At 43.4% G+C, this 16,428-nt stretch overlaps 1 long non-coding RNA gene across 1 annotated transcript in view; it reads left to right on the forward strand.

Annotated features, from left to right (window-relative positions):
* The first annotated feature begins 8,563 nt into the window (after positions 1-8,563).
* Positions 8,564-16,428, forward strand: part of LOC137203839 (uncharacterized) — a 783,639-nt gene continuing 775,774 nt past the window's right edge. The window contains exon 1 of the long non-coding RNA XR_010933335.1: positions 8,564-8,621. This is a non-coding gene — a long non-coding RNA (uncharacterized lncRNA). The remainder of the gene's footprint in view (positions 8,622-16,428) is intronic.

Here is a 16,428-nt window from a genome sequence, read left to right on the forward strand (position 1 = left end):
TGGGCCAAACAGGAGGTTAAAGGCACTGACTCTCCAAGTGGGGAGAGTGTTAGTAAAGCGTCTGGAATGTTGCACCCGAGTACCAGGGGACGAAAACTGACACATTTGAACACGTTTCCCGATCACACGGTGGATCATACTCTGGGTTCCACATGCATGTTTTAGCTGAAGGAAGAATCCCTTAAACCTGGAGAGTTGAGACCCATGGAATGGTTACCATGCAATATGACTACAAAGGTTCTGCATTTGCTCACCGAACCTCACCAATCCTATCACTGCTGCGCTTATGCCACTGTACACACGCTTGATTCTCTTTCGGAGACAAATAAATCCATAGGTTTTAAGATTCTTACTAGTCAGGTATATTCTTAGACGTTTAATATTGGGCGCTGTGTCCTCTTCATTTAGCAAGGAGTAGCTCTTGTCTATTACATATTTGGCTTATGGAAAGGTACCTGTGCTAATTTCAATCTCTGGTTTTATGCAGCACCCCAACTCACCTTTCCCCTTAAGCAAGCATAAGTTGGTTTTCTACATTTGTGACCCTGTTCTGTTTTGTAATTCAGTTCCTGTGTAGCCAAGTTTACATTCCGTGTAGTAGTGATATCTTATGATGTTTCTTTTTCTGTGTGACTTATCTCACTTAGAATCATCGTACCTGAATCCACTCATTATGCTGCTATGGGCCTGATGACATAGATTTCATTGCTGAGTGATATTGCATTGTACGTAAATACCACAACTTCTTTATCCATTTTTCACTTTCTGTGATATTGAACTCGTACTGTAAACGAGTTTCTTGTAAACAGAGCTGTCCCAAACTTTGGGGTGGCTGTGCCTTTTTGATGCAAATTTCCCTAAGCTATAGGACCATAAGTGGAAGTGCCCTAGGCTCTGTTGCTTTGTTTTTTAGATGTTTCAGGAAACACCATACACTTCTCCAGAGTGGCTGATGGCAATTTACATCCCGCCCATCAGCATAACAAGGCTCCCAGTTCTCCATGGCCTGTCCTGCCTTTCTGTATTTTACAATTTTTTCACATGGCCCTTTTGACCGGGGGGCAGTGAGACTTCATTGTAGTGCAGATTTCTTTGCAAGCTTGCTTGGTTGGCCAAAAAGTGCGTATGGGTTTTTTCCTGAATATATTCAGGAAAAAACGCATACGCCCTTTTTGGCCAAGTGCATCATTGTGGACGTTCTGCCTCTTTTCCTATGCTTTACATGCAATTCCAGTCTACCTCCTGAAATCGGTTTCCTGCAATTCTGCCCCGCTTTCAAGTCCTCTTGGCAGCCTTACTTCAATATATTTTTGGACGATAGCTGTCATTTATAACTCTGCAGGTTTGTGAATTACAGTGTCCCTGAGCTCCTTTCTTCAACTCGATTTCTTGTGAGCTGGCCACAACACCGCAGCCTTGCTTCAGGCCCTAGTGTGGTTCCGGCATGGCACGCAGAGCCTTTGGTTAATTCCTCTTCCTGGTGGGAAATGAGAGTTAAATTTGCCCGTCCAGACACCTCCAGCTAGTCTCTCATTGGTTCTCCCTATTCCTGTTCATCTTCCGCAGAAATTGCAAACTGGGCCAAACAGGAGCTTAAAGGCACTGACTCTCCAAGTGGGGAGAGTGTTAGTAAAGCGTCTGGAATGTTGCACCCAGGTACCAGGGGACGAAAACTGACACATTTGAACACGTATCCCGATCACACGGTGGATCATACTCTGGGTTCCACATGCATGTGTTAGCTGAAGGAAGAATCCCTTAAACCTGGAGAGTTGAGAACCATGGAAAGGGTACCATGCAATATGACTACAAAGGTTCTGCATTTGCTCACCGAACCTCACCAATCCTATCACTGCTGCGATTATGCCCCTGTACACACGCTTGATTCTCTTTCAGAGACATATAAATCCATAGGTTTTAAGATTCTTACTAGTCAGGTATATTCTTAGACGTTTAATATGGGGTGTTGTGTCCTCTTCATTTAGCAAGGAGTAGCTCTTGTCTATTACATATTTGGCTTATGGAACGGTACCTGTGCTAATTTCAATCTCTGGTTTTATGCAGCACCCCAACTCACCTTTCCCCTTAAGCAAGCATAAGATGGTTTTCTACATTTGAGACCCTGTTCTGTTTTGTAATTCAGTTCCTGGGTAGCCATGTTTACATTCCGTGTAGTAGTGATAACTTATGATGTTTCTTTTTGTCTATGACTTATCTTACTTAGAATTATCGTACATGAATCCACTCATTATGTTGCTATGGGCCTGATGACATAGATTTCATTGCTGAGTGATATTGCATTGTACGTAAGTACCACAACTTCTTTATCCATTTTTCGCTTTCTGTGATATTGAAATTGTACCGTAAACGAGGTTCTTGTAAACAGAGCCGTCCCAAACTTTGGGGTGGCTGTGTCTTTTTGATTTTAATTTCCCTAAGCTATAGGACCGTAAGTGGAAGTGCACTAGGCTCTGTCGCTCTGTTTTTTAGATGTTTCAGGAAACACCATACACTTCTCCAGAGTGGCTGTTGGCAATTTACATCCCGCCCATCAGCATAACAAGGCTCCCAGTTCTCCATGGCCTGTCCTGCCTTTCTGGATTTTACACTTTTTTCAGATGGCCCTTTTGACCGGGGGGCAGTGAGACTTCATTGTAGTGCAGATTTCCTTTGCAAGCTTGCTTGGTTGGCCAAAAAGGGCGTATGCGTTTTTTCCTGAATATATTCAGGAAAAAACACATACGCCCTTTTTGGCCAAGTGCATCATTGTGGACGTTCTGCCTCTTTTCCTATGCTTTACATGCAATTCCAGTCTACCTGCTGAAATCGGTTTCTTGCAATTCTGCCCCGCTTTCAAGTCCTCTTGGCAGCCTTACTTCAATATATTTTTGGACGATAGCTGTCATTTATAACTCTGCAGGTTTGTGAATTACAGTGCCCCTGAGCTCCTTTCTTCAACTCGATTTCTTGTGAGCTGGCCGCAACACCGCAGCATTGCTTCAGGCCCTAGTGTGGTTCCGGCATGGCACGCTGAGCCTTTGGTTAATTCCTCTTCCTGGTGGGAAATGAGAGTTAAATTTGCCCGTCCAGACACCTCCAGCTAGTCTCTCATTGGTTCTCCCTATTCCTGTTCATTTTCCGCAGAAATTGCAAACTGGGCCAAACAGGAGGTTAAAGGCACTGACTCTCCAAGTGGGGAGAGTGTTAGTAAAGCGTCTGGAATGTTGCACCCAAGTACCAGGGGACGAGACCTGAGACATATTTGAACACGTTTCCCGATCACACGGTGGATCATACTCTGGGTTCCACATGCATGTTTTAGCTGAAGGAAGAATCCCTTAAACCTGGAGAGTTGAGAACCATGGAATGGGTACCATGCAATATGACTTCAAAGGGTCTGCATTTGCTCACCGAACTTCACCAATCCTATCACTGCTGCGTTTATGCCGCTGTACACATGCTTGTTTCTCTTTCGGAGACATAAAAATCCATAGGTTTTAAGATTCTTACTAGTCAGGTATATTCTTAGACGTTTAATATGGGGTGTTGTGTCCTCTTCATTTAGCAAGGAGTAGCTCTTGTCTATTACATATTTGGCTTATTGAATGGTATCTGTGCTAATTTCAATCTCTGGTTTTATGCAGCACCCCAACTCACCTTTTCCCTTAAGCAAGCATAAGTTGGTTTTCTACATTTGAGACCCTGTTCTGTTTTGTAATTCAGTTCCTGGGTAGCCAAGATTACATTCCGTGTAGTAGTGATAACTTATGATGTTTCTTTTTCTGTGTGACTTATTTCACTTAGAATCATCGTACCTGAATCCACTCATTATGCTGTTACGGGCCTGATGACATAGATTTCATTGCTGAGTGACATTGCATTGTACGTAAGTACCACAAATTCTTTATCCATTTTTCACTTTCTGTGATATTGAACTTGTACTGTAAACGAGGTTCTTGTAAACAGAGCCGTCCCAAATTTTGGGGTGGCTGTGTCTTTTTGATTTAAATTTCCCTAAGCTATAGAACCATAAGTGGAAGTGCCCTAGGCTCTGTTGCTTTGCTTTTTAGATGTTTTAGGAAACACCATACACTTCTCCAGAGTGGCTGTGGGCAATTTACATCCCGCCCATCAGCATAACAAGGCTCCCAGTTCTCCATGGCCTGTCCTGACTTTCTGCATTTTACACTTTTTTCTAATGGCCCTTTTGACCGGGGGGCAGTGAGACTTCATTGTAGTGCAGATTTCCTTTGCAAGCTTGCTTGGTTGGCCAAAAAGGGCGTATGCGTTTTTTCCTGAATATATTCAGGAAAAAACGCATACGCCCTTTTTGGCCAAGTGCATCATTGTGGACGTTCTGCCTCTTTTCCTATGCTTTACATGCAATTCCAGTCTACCTCCTGAAATCGGTTTCCTGCAATTCTGCCCCGCTTTCAAGTCCTCTTGGCAGCCTTACTTCAATATATTTTTGGACGATAGCTGTCATTTATAACTCTGCAGGTTTGTGAATTACAGTGCCCCTGAGCTCCTTTCTTCAACTCGATTTCTTGTGAGCTGGCCGCAACACCGCAGCATTGCTTCAGGCCCTAGTGTGGTTCCGGCATGGCATGCTGAGCCTTTGGTTAATTCCTCTTCCTGGTGGGAAATGAGAGTTAAATTTGCCCGTCCAGACACCTCCAGCTAGTCTCTCATTGGTTCTCCCTATTCCTGTTCATTTTCCGCAGAAATTGCAAACTGGGCCAAACAGGAGGTTAAAGGCACTGACTCTCCAAGTGGGGAGAGTGTTAGTAAAGCGTCTGGAATGTTGCACCCGAGTACCAGGGGACGAAAACTGACACATTTGAACACGTTTCCCGATCACACGGTGGATCATACTCTGGGTTCCACATGCATGTTTTAGCTGAAGGAAGAATCCCTTAAGCCTGGAGAGTTGAGACCCATGGAATGGGTACCATGCAGTATAACTTCAAAGGGTCTGTATTTGTTCACCGAACCTCACCAATCCTAACACTGCTGCGTTTATTCCGCTGTACACACGCTTGATTCTCTTTCGGAGACATATAAATCCATAGGTTTTAAGATTCTTACTAGTCAGGTATATTCTTAGACGTTTAATATTGGGCGCTGTGTCCTCTTCATTTAGCAAGGAGTAGCTCTTGTCTATTACATATTTGGCTTATGGAACGGTACCTGTGCTAATTTCAATCTCTGGTTTTATGCAGCACCCCAACTCACCTTTCCCCTTAAGCAAGCATAAGTTGGTTTTCTACATTTGTGACCCTGTTCTGTTTTGTAATTCAGTTCCTGTGTAGCCAAGTTTACATTCCGTTTAGTAGTGATATCTTATGATGTTTCTTTTTTCTGTGACTTATCTCACTTAGAATCATCGTACCTGAATCCACTCATTATGCTGCTATGGGCCTGATGACATAGATTTCATTGCTGATTGATATTGCATTGTACGTAAGTACCACAACTTCTTTATCCATTTTTCACTTTCTGTGATATTGAACTTATACCGTAAATGAGGTTCTTGTAAACAGAGCAGTCCCAAACTTTGGGGTGGCTGTGTCTTTTTGATTTTAATTTCCCTAAGCTATAGGACCATAAGTGGAAGTGCCCTAGGCTCTGTTGCTTTGTTTTGTAGATGTTTCAGGAAACACCATACACTTCTCCAGAGTGGCTGTTGGCAATTTACATCCCGCCCATCAGCATAACAAGGCTCCCAGTTCTCCATGGCCTGTCCTGCCTTTCTGGATTTTACACTTTTTTCAGATGGCCCTTTTGACCGGGGGGCAGTGAGACTTCATTGTAGCGCAGATTTCCTTTGCAAGCTTGCTTGGTTGGCCAAAAAGGGCGTATGGGTTTTTTCCTGAATATATTCAGGAAAAAACCCATACGCCCTTTTTGGCCAAGTGCATCATTGTGGACGTTCTGCCTCTTTTCCTATTCTTTACATGCAATTCCAGTCTACCTCCTGAAATCAGTTTCCTGCAATTCTGCCCCACATTCAAGTCCTCTTGGCAGCCTAACTTCAATATATTTTTGGACGATAGCTGTCATTTATAACTCTGTAGGTTTGTGAATTACAGTGCCCCTGAGCTCCTTCCTTCAACTCGCTTTCTTGTGAGCTGGCCGCAATACCACAAGATTGCTTCAGGCCCTAGTGTGTTTCTGGCAGGGCACGCTGAGCCTTTGGTTAATTCCTCTTCCTGGTGGAAAATGAGAGTTAAATTTGCCTGTCCAGACAACTCCAGCTAGTCTCTCATTGGTTCTCCCTATTCCTGTTCATTTTCTGCAGAAATTGCAAACTGGCCCAAACAGGAGGTTAAAGGCACTGACTCTCCAAGTGGGTAGAGTGTTAGTAAAGCATTTGGAATGTTGCACCCGAGTACCAGGGAACGAAACCTGAGACACATTTGAACACGTTTCCCGATCACACGGTGGATCATACTCTGGGTTCCACATGCATGTTTTAGCTGAAGGAAGAATCCCTTAAACCTGGAGAGTTGAGACCCATGGAATGGGTACCATAAAATATGACTTCAAAGGGTCTGCATTTGCTCACCGAACCTCACCAATCCTATCACTGCTGCGTTTATGCCACTGTACACACGCTTGATACTCTTTCGGAGACATAGAAATCCATAGGTTTTAAGATTTTTACTAGGCAGGTATATTCTTAGGCGTTTAATATGGGGTGTTGATTCCACTTGGTTGAGCAAGGAGTAGCTCTTGTCTATTACATATTTGGCTTATGGAATGGTATCTGTGCTAATTTCAATCTCTGGTTTTATGCAGCACCCCAATTCACCTTTCCCCTTAAGCAAGCATAAGTTGGTTTTCTACATTTGAGACCCTGTTCTGTTTTGTAATTCAGTTCCTGGGTAGCCAAGATTACATTCCGTGTAGTAGTGATAACTTATGATGTTTCTTTTTCTGTGTGACTTATTTCTCTTAGAATCATCGTAACTGAATCCACTCATTATGCTGCTATGGGCCTGATGACATAGATTTCATTGCTGAGTGATATTGCATTGTACGTAAGTACCACAACTTCTTTATCCATTTTTCACTTTCTGTGATATTGAACTTGTACCGTAAACGAGGTTCTTGTAAAGACAGCCGTCCCAAACTTTGGGGTGGCTGTGTCTTTTTGATTTTAATTTCCCTGTGCTATAGGACCATAAGTGGAAGTGCCCTAGGCTCTGTTGCTCTGTTTTTTAGATGTTTCAGGAAACACCATACACTTCTCCAGAGTGGCTGTTGGCAATTTACATCCCATCCATCAGGATAACAAGGCTTCCAGTTCTCCATGGCCTGTCGTGCCTTTCTGGATTTTATACTTTTTTCAGATGGCCCTTTTGACCGGGGGGCAGTGAAACTTCATTGTAGTGCAGATTTCCTATGCAAGCTTGCTTGGTTGGCCAAAAAGGGCGTATGGGTTTTCTCCTGAATATATTGAGGAAAAAACGCATACGCCCTTTTTGGCCAAGTGCATCATTGTGGACGTTCTGCCTCTTTTCGTATGCTTTACATGCAATTCCAGTCTACCTCCTGAAATCGGTTTCCTGCAATTTTGCCCCCCTTTCAAGTCCTCTTGGCAGCCTTACTTCAATATATTTTTGGACGATAGCTGTCATTTATAACTCTGCAAGTTTGTGAATTACAGTGCCCATGAGCTTCTTTCTTCAACTCGCTTTCTTGTGAGCTGGCCGCAACACCGCAGGATTGCTTCAGGCCCTAGTGTGGTTCCGGCATGGCACGCTGAGCCTTTGGTTAATTCCTCTTCCTGGTGGGAAATGAGAGTTAAATTTGCCTGTCCAGACACCTCCAGCTAGTCTCTCATTGGTTCTCCCTATTCCTGTTCATCTTCCGCAGAAATTGCAAACTGGGCCAAACAGGAGGTTAAAGGCACTGACTCTCCAAGTGGGGAGAGTGTTAGTAAAGCGTCTGGAATGTTGCACCCGAGTACCAGGGGACGAAAACTGACACATTTGAACACGTTTCCCGATCACACGGTGGATCATACTCTGGGTTCCACATGCATGTTTTAGCTGAAGGAAGAATCCCTTAAACCTGGAGAGTTGAGACCCATGGAATGGGTACCATGCAATATGACTACAAAGGTTCTGCATTTGCTCACCAAACCTCACCAATCCTATCACTGCTGCGCTTATGCCACTGTACACACACTTGATTCTCTTTCGGAGACAAATAAATCCATAGGTTTTAAGTTTCTTACTAGTCAGGTATATTCTTAGACGTTTAATATTGGGCGCTGTGTCCTCTTCATTTAGCAAGGAGTAGCTCTTGTCTATTACATATTTGGCTTATGGAACGATACCTGTGCTAATTTCAATCTCTGGTTTTATGCAGCACCCCAACTCACCTTTCCCCTTAAGCAAGCATAAGTTGGTTTTCTACATTTGAGACCCTGTTCTGTTTTGTAATTCAGTTCCTGGGTAGCCAAGATTACATTCCGTGTAGTAGTGATAACTTATGATGTTTCTTTTTCTGTGTGACTTATTTCACTTAGAATCATCGTACCTGAATCCACTCATTATGCTGCTATGGGCCTGATGACATAGATTTCATTGCTGAGTGATATTGCATTTTACGTAAGTACCACAACTTCTTTATCCATTTTTCACTTTCTGTGATATTGAACTTGTACCGTAAACGAGGTTCTTGTAAAGACAGCCGTCCCAAACTTTGGGGTGGCTGTGTCTTTTTGATTTTAATTTCCCTGTGCTATAGGACCATAAGTGGAAGTGCCCTAGGCTCTGTTGCTCTGTTTTTTAGATGTTTCAGGAAACACCATACACTTCTCCAGAGTGGCTGTTGGCAATTTACATCCCGCCCATCAGCATAACAAGGCTCCCAGTTCTCCATGGCCTGTCCTGCCTTTCTGGATTTTACACTTTTTTCAGATGGCCCTTTTGACCGGGGGGCAGTGAGACTTCATTGTAGCGCAGATTTCCTTTGCAAGCTTGCTTGGTTGGCCGAAAAGTGCGTATGGGTTTTTTCCTGAATATATTCAGGAAAAAACCCATACGCCCTTTTTGGCCAAGTGCATCATTGTGGACGTTCTGCCTCTTTTCCTATTCTTTACATGCAATTCCAGTCTACCTCCTGAAATCGGTTTCCTGCAATTCTGCCCCACATTCAAGTCCTCTTGGCAGCCTAACTTCAATATATTTTTGGACGATAGCTGTCATTTATAACTCTGTAGGTTTGTGAATTACAGTGCCCCTGAGCTCCTTCCTTCAACTCGCTTTCTTGTGAGCTGGCCGCAATTCCACAAGATTGCTTCAGGCCCTAGTTTGGTTCTGGCATGGCACGCTGAGCCTTTGGTTAATTCCTCTTCCTGGTGGGAAATGAGAGTTAAATTTGCCTGTCCAGACAACTCCAGCTAGTCTCTCATTGGTTCTCCCTATTCCTGTTCATTTTCTGCAGAAATTGCAAACTGGCCCAAACAGGAGGTTAAAGGCACTGACTCTCCAAGTGGGTAGAGTGTTAGTAAAGCATTTGGAATGTTGCACCCGAGTACCAGGGGACGAAACCTGAGACACATTTGAACACGTTTCCCGATCACACGGTGGATCATACTCTGGGTTCCACATGCATGTTTTAGCTGAAGGAAGAATCCCTTAAACCTGGAGAGTTGAGACCCATGGAATGGGTACCATAAAATATGACTTCAAAGGGTCTGCATTTGCTCACCGAACCTCACCAATCCTATCACTGCTGCGTTTATGCCACTGTACACACGCTTGATACTCTTTCGGAGACATAGAAATCCATAGGTTTTAAGATTTTTACTAGGCAGGTATATTCTTAGGCGTTTAATATGGGGTGTTGATTCCACTTGGTTGAGCAAGGAGTAGCTCTTGTCTATTACATATTTGGCTTATGGAATGGTATCTGTGCTAATTTCAATCTCTGGTTTTATGCAGCACCCCAATTCACCTTTCCCCTTAAGCAAGCATAAGTTGGTTTTTTACATTTGAGACCCTGTTCTGTTTTGTAATTCAGTTCCTGGGTAGCCAAGATTACATTCCGTGTAGTAGTGATAACTTATGATGTTTCTTTTTCTGTGTGACTTATTTCACTTAGAATCATCGTACCTGAATCCACTCATTATGCTGCTATGGGCCTGATGACATAGATTTCATTGCTGAGTGATATTGCATTGTACGTAAGTACCACAACTTCTTTATCCATTTTTCACTTTCTGTGATATTGAACTTGTACCGTAAACGAGGTTCTTGTAAAGACAGCCGTCCCAAACTTTGGGGTGGCTGTGTCTTTTTGATTTTAATTTCCCTGTGCTATAGGACCATAAGTGGAAGTGCCCTAGGCTCTGTTGCTCTGTTTTTTAGATGTTTCAGGAAACACCATACACTTCTCCAGAGTGGCTGTTGGCAATTTACATCCCATCCATCAGGATAACAAGGCTTCCAGTTCTCCATGGCCTGTCGTGCCTTTCTGGATTTTATACTTTTTTCAGATGGCCCTTTTGACCGGGGGGCAGTGAAACTTCATTGTAGTGCAGATTTCCTATGCAAGCTTGCTTGATTGGCCAAAAAGGGCGTATGGGTTTTCTCCTGAATATATTGAGGAAAAAACGCATACGCCCTTTTTGGCCAAGTGCATCATTGTGGACGTTCTGCCTCTTTTCGTATGCTTTACATGCAATTCCAGTCTACCTCCTGAAATCGGTTTCCTGCAATTTTGCCCCCCTTTCAAGTCCTCTTGGCAGCCTTACTTCAATATATTTTTGGACGATAGCTGTCATTTATAACTCTGCAAGTTTGTGAATTACAGTGCCCATGAGCTTCTTTCTTCAACTCGCTTTCTTGTGAGCTGGCCGCAACACCGCAGGATTGCTTCAGGCCCTAGTGTGGTTCCGGCATGGCACGCTGAGCCTTTGGTTAATTCCTCTTCCTGGTGGGAAATGAGAGTTAAATTTGCCTGTCCAGACACCTCCAGCTAGTCTCTCATTGGTTCTCCCTATTCCTGTTCATCTTCCGCAGAAATTGCAAACTGGGCCAAACAGGAGGTTAAAGGCACTGACTCTCCAAGTGGGGAGAGTGTTAGTAAAGCGTCTGGAATGTTGCACCCGAGTACCAGGGGACGAAAACTGACACATTTGAACACGTTTCCCGATCACACGGTGGATCATACTCTGGGTTCCACATGCATGTTTTAGCTGAAGGAAGAATCCCTTAAACCTGGAGAGTTGAGACCCATGGAATGGGTACCATGCAATATGACTACAAAGGTTCTGCATTTGCTCACCAAACCTCACCAATCCTATCACTGCTGCGCTTATGCCACTGTACACACACTTGATTCTCTTTCGGAGACAAATAAATCCATAGGTTTTAAGTTTCTTACTAGTCAGGTATATTCTTAGACGTTTAATATTGGGCGCTGTGTCCTCTTCATTTAGCAAGGAGTAGCTCTTGTCTATTACATATTTGGCTTATGGAACGATACCTGTGCTAATTTCAATCTCTGGTTTTATGCAGCACCCCAACTCACCTTTCCCCTTAAGCAAGCATAAGTTGGTTTTCTACATTTGTGACCCTGTTCTGTTTTGTAATTCAGTTCCTGTGTAGCCAAGTTTACATTCCATGTAGTAGTGATATCTTATGATGTTTTTTTTTCTGTGACTTATCTCACTTAGAATCATCGTACCTGAATCCACTCATTATGCTGCTATGGGCCTGATGACATAGATTTCATTGCTGATTGATATTGCATTGTACGTAAGTACCACAACTTCTTTATCCATTTTTCACTTTCTGTGATATTGAACTTATACCGTAAACGAGGTTCTTGTAAACAGAGGCGTCCCAAACTTTGGGGTGGCTGTGTCTTTTTGATTTTAATTTCCCTAAGCTATAGGACCATAAGTGGAAGTGCCCTAGGCTCTGTTGCTTTGTTTTGCAGATGTTTCAGGAAACACCATACACTTCTCCAGAGTGGCTGTTGGCAATTTACATCCCGCCCATCAGCATAACAAGGCTCCCAGTTCTCCATGGCCTGTCCTGCCTTTCTGGATTTTACACTTTTTTCAGATGGCCCTTTTGACCGGGGGGCAGTGAGACTTCATTTTAGCGCAGATTTCCTTTGCAAGCTTGCTTGGTTGGCCGAAAAGTGCGTATGGGTTTTTTCCTGAATATATTCAGGAAAAAACCCATACGCCCTTTTTGGCCAAGTGCATCATTGTGGACGTTCTGCCTCTTTTCCTATTCTTTACATGCAATTCCAGTCTACCTCCTGAAATCGGTTTCCTGCAATTCTGCCCCACATTCAAGTCCTCTTGGCAGCCTAACTTCAATATATTTTTGGACGATAGCTGTCATTTATAACTCTGTAGGTTTGTGAATTACAGTGCCCCTGAGCTCCTTCCTTCAACTCGCTTTCTTGTGAGCTGGCCGCAATACCACAAGATTGCTTCAGGCCCTAGTTTGGTTCTGGCATGGCACGCTGAGCCTTTGGTTAATTCCTCTTCCTGGTGGGAAATGAGAGTTAAATTTGCCTGTCCAGACAACTCCAGCTAGTCTCTCATTGGTTCTCCCTATTCCTGTTCATTTTCTGCAGAAATTGCAAACTGGCCCAAACAGGAGGTTAAAGGCACTGACTCTCCAAGTGGGTAGAGTGTTAGTAAAGCATTTGGAATGTTGCACCCGAGTACCAGGGGACGAAACCTGAGACACATTTGAACACGTTTCCCGATCACACGGTGGATCATTCTCTGGGTTCCACATGCATGTTTTAGCTGAAGGAAGAATCCCTTAAACCTGGAGAGTTGAGACCCATGGAATGGGTACCATAAAATATGACTTCAAAGGGTCTGCATTTGCTCACCGAACCTCACCAATCCTATCACTGCTGCGTTTATGCCACTGTACACACGCTTGATACTCTTTCGGAGACATAGAAATCCATAGGTTTTAAGATTTTTACTAGGCAGGTATATTCTTAGGCGTTTAATATGGGGTGTTGATTCCACTTGGTTGAGCAAGGAGTAGCTCTTGTCTATTACATATTTGGCTTATGGAATGGTATCTGTGCTAATTTCAATCTCTGGTTTTATGCAGCACCCCAATTCACCTTTCCCCTTAAGCAAGCATAAGTTGGTTTTCTACATTTGAGACCCTGTTCTGTTTTGTAATTCAGTTCCTGGGTAGCCAAGATTACATTCCGTGTAGTAGTGATAACTTATGATGTTTCTTTTTCTGTGTGACTTATTTCACTTAGAATCATCGTAACTGAATCCACTCATTATGCTGCTATGGGCCTGATGACATAGATTTCATTGCTGAGTGATATTGCATTGTACGTAAGTACCACAACTTCTTTATCCATTTTTCACTTTCTGTGATATTGAACTTGTACCGTAAACGAGGTTCTTGTAAAGACAGCCGTCCCAAACTTTGGGGTGGCTGTGTCTTTTTGATTTTAATTTCCCTGTGCTATAGGACCATAAGTGGAAGTGCCCTAGGCTCTGTTGCTCTGTTTTTTAGATGTTTCAGGAAACACCATACACTTCTCCAGAGTGGCTGTTGGCAATTTACATCCCATCCATCAGGATAACAAGGCTTCCAGTTCTCCATGGCCTGTCGTGCCTTTCTGGATTTTATACTTTTTTCAGATGGCCCTTTTGACCGGGGGGCAGTGAAACTTCATTGCAGTGCAGATTTCCTATGCAAGCTTGCTTGGTTGGCCAAAAAGGGCGTATGGGTTTTCTCCTGAATATATTGAGGAAAAAACGCATACGCCCTTTTTGGCCAAGTGCATCATTGTGGATGTTCTGCCTCTTTTCGTATGCTTTACATGCAATTCCAGTCTACCTCCTGAAATCGGTTTCCTGCAATTTTGCCCCCCTTTCAAGTCCTCTTGGCAGCCTTACTTCAATATATTTTTGGACGATAGCTGTCATTTATAACTCTGCAAGTTTGTGAATTACAGTGCCCATGAGCTTCTTTCTTCAACTCGCTTTCTTGTGAGCTGGCCGCAACACCGCAGGATTGCTTCAGGCCCTAGTGTGGTTCCGGCATGGCACGCTGAGACTTTGGTTAATTCCTCTTCCTGGTGGGAAATGAGAGTTAAATTTGCCCGTCCAGACACCTCCAGCTAGTCTCTCATTGGTTCTCCCTATTCCTGTTCATCTTCCGCAGAAATTGCAAACTGGGCCAAACAGGAGGTTAAAGGCACTGACTCTCCAAGAGGGGAGAGTGTTAGTAAAGCGTCTGGAATGTTGCACCCGAGTACCAGGGGACGAAAACTGACACATTTGAACACGTTTCCCGATCACACGGTGGATCATACTCTGGGTTCCACATGCATGTTTTAGCTGAAGGAAGAATCCCTTAAACCTGGAGAGTTGAGACCCATGGAATGGGTACCATGCAATATGACTACAAAGGTTCTGCATTTGCTCACCGAACCTCACCAATCCTATCACTGCTGCGCTTATGCCACTGTACACACGCTTGATTCTCTTTCGGAGACAAATAAATCCATAGGTTTTAAGATTCTTACTAGTCAGGTATATTCTTAGACGTTTAATATTGGGCGCTGTGTCCTCTTCATTTAGCAAGGAGTAGCTCTTGTCTATTACATATTTGGCTTATGGAACGGTACCTGTGCTAATTTCAATCTCTGGTTTTATGCAGCACCCCAACTCACCTTTCCCCTTAAGCAAGCATAAGTTGGTTTTCTACATTTGTGACCCTGTTCTGTTTTGTAATTCAGTTCCTGTGTAGCCAAGTTTACATTCCGTGTAGTAGTGATATCTTATGATGTTTCTTTTTTCTGTGACTTATCTCACTTAGAATCATCGTACCTGAATCCACTCATTATGCTGCTATGGGCCTGATGACATAGATTTCATTGCTGATTGATATTGCATTGTACGTAAGTACCACAACTTCTTTATCCATTTTTCACTTTCTGTGATATTGAACTTATACCGTAAACGAGGTTCTTGTAAACAGAGCAGTCCCAAACTTTGGGGTGGCTGTGTCTTTTTGATTTTAATTTCCCTAAGCTATAGGACCATAAGTGGAAGTGCCCTAGGCTCTGTTGCTTTGTTTTGTAGATGTTTCAGGAAACACCATACACTTCTCCAGAGTGGCTGTTGGCAATTTACATCCCGCCCATCAGCATAACAAGGCTCCCAGTTCTCCATGGTCTGTCCTGCCTTTCTGGATTTTACACTTTTTTCAGATGGCCCTTTTGACCGGGGGGCAGTGAGACTTCATTGTAGCGCAGATTTCCTTTGCAAGCTTGCTTGGTTGGCCAAAAAGGGCGTATGGGTTTTTTCCTGAATATATTCAGGAAAAAACCCATACGCCCTTTTTGGCCAAGTGCATCATTGTGGACGTTCTGCCTCTTTTCCTATTCTTTACAAGCAATTCCAGTCTACCTCCTGAAATCGGTTTCCTGCAATTCTGCCCCACATTCAAGTCCTCTTGGCAGCCTAACTTCAATATATTTTTGGACGATAGCTGTCATTTATAACTCTGTAGGTTTGTGAATTACAGTGCCCCTGAGCTCCTTCCTTCAACTCGCTTTCTTGTGAGCTGGCCGCAATACCACAAGATTGCTTCAGGCCCTAGTTTGGTTCTGGCATGGCACGCTGAGCCTTTGGTTAATTCCTCTTCCTGGTGGGAAATGAGAGTTAAATTTGCCTGTCCAGACAACTCCAGCTAGTCTCTCATTGGTTCTCCCTATTCCTGTTCATTTTCTGCAGAAATTGCAAACTGGCCCAAACAGGAGGTTAAAGGCACTGACTCTCCAAGTGGGTAGAGTGTTAGTAAAGCATTTGGAATGTTGCACCCGAGTACCAGGGGACGAAACCTGAGACACATTTGAACACGTTTCCCGATCACACGGTGGATCATACTCTGGGTTCCACATGCATGTTTTAGCTGAAGGAAGAATCCCTTAAACCTGGAGAGTTGAGACCCATGGAATGGGTACCATAAAATATGACTTCAAAGGGTCTGCATTTGCTCACCGAACCTCACCAATCCTATCACTGCTGCGTTTATGCCACTGTACACACGCTTGATACTCTTTCGGAGACATAGAAATCCATAGGTTTTAAGATTTTTACTAGGCAGGTATATTCTTAGGCGTTTAATATGGGGTGTTGATTCCACTTGGTTGAGCAAGGAGTAGCTCTTGTCTATTACATATTTGGCTTATGGAATGGTATCTGTGCTAATTTCAATCTCTGGTTTTATGCAGCACCCCAATTCACCTTTCCCCTTAAGCAAGCATAAGTTGGTTTTCTACATTTGAGACCCTGTTCTGTTTTGTAATTCAGTTCCTGGGTAGCCAAGATTACATTCCGTGTAGTAGTGATAACTTATGATGTTTCTTTTTCTGTGTGACTTATTTCTC

The sequence above is a fragment of the Pseudorca crassidens genome, chromosome 1 (assembly GCF_039906515.1).
Source record: "Pseudorca crassidens isolate mPseCra1 chromosome 1, mPseCra1.hap1, whole genome shotgun sequence".
Taxonomy (NCBI): domain Eukaryota; kingdom Metazoa; phylum Chordata; class Mammalia; order Artiodactyla; family Delphinidae; genus Pseudorca; species Pseudorca crassidens.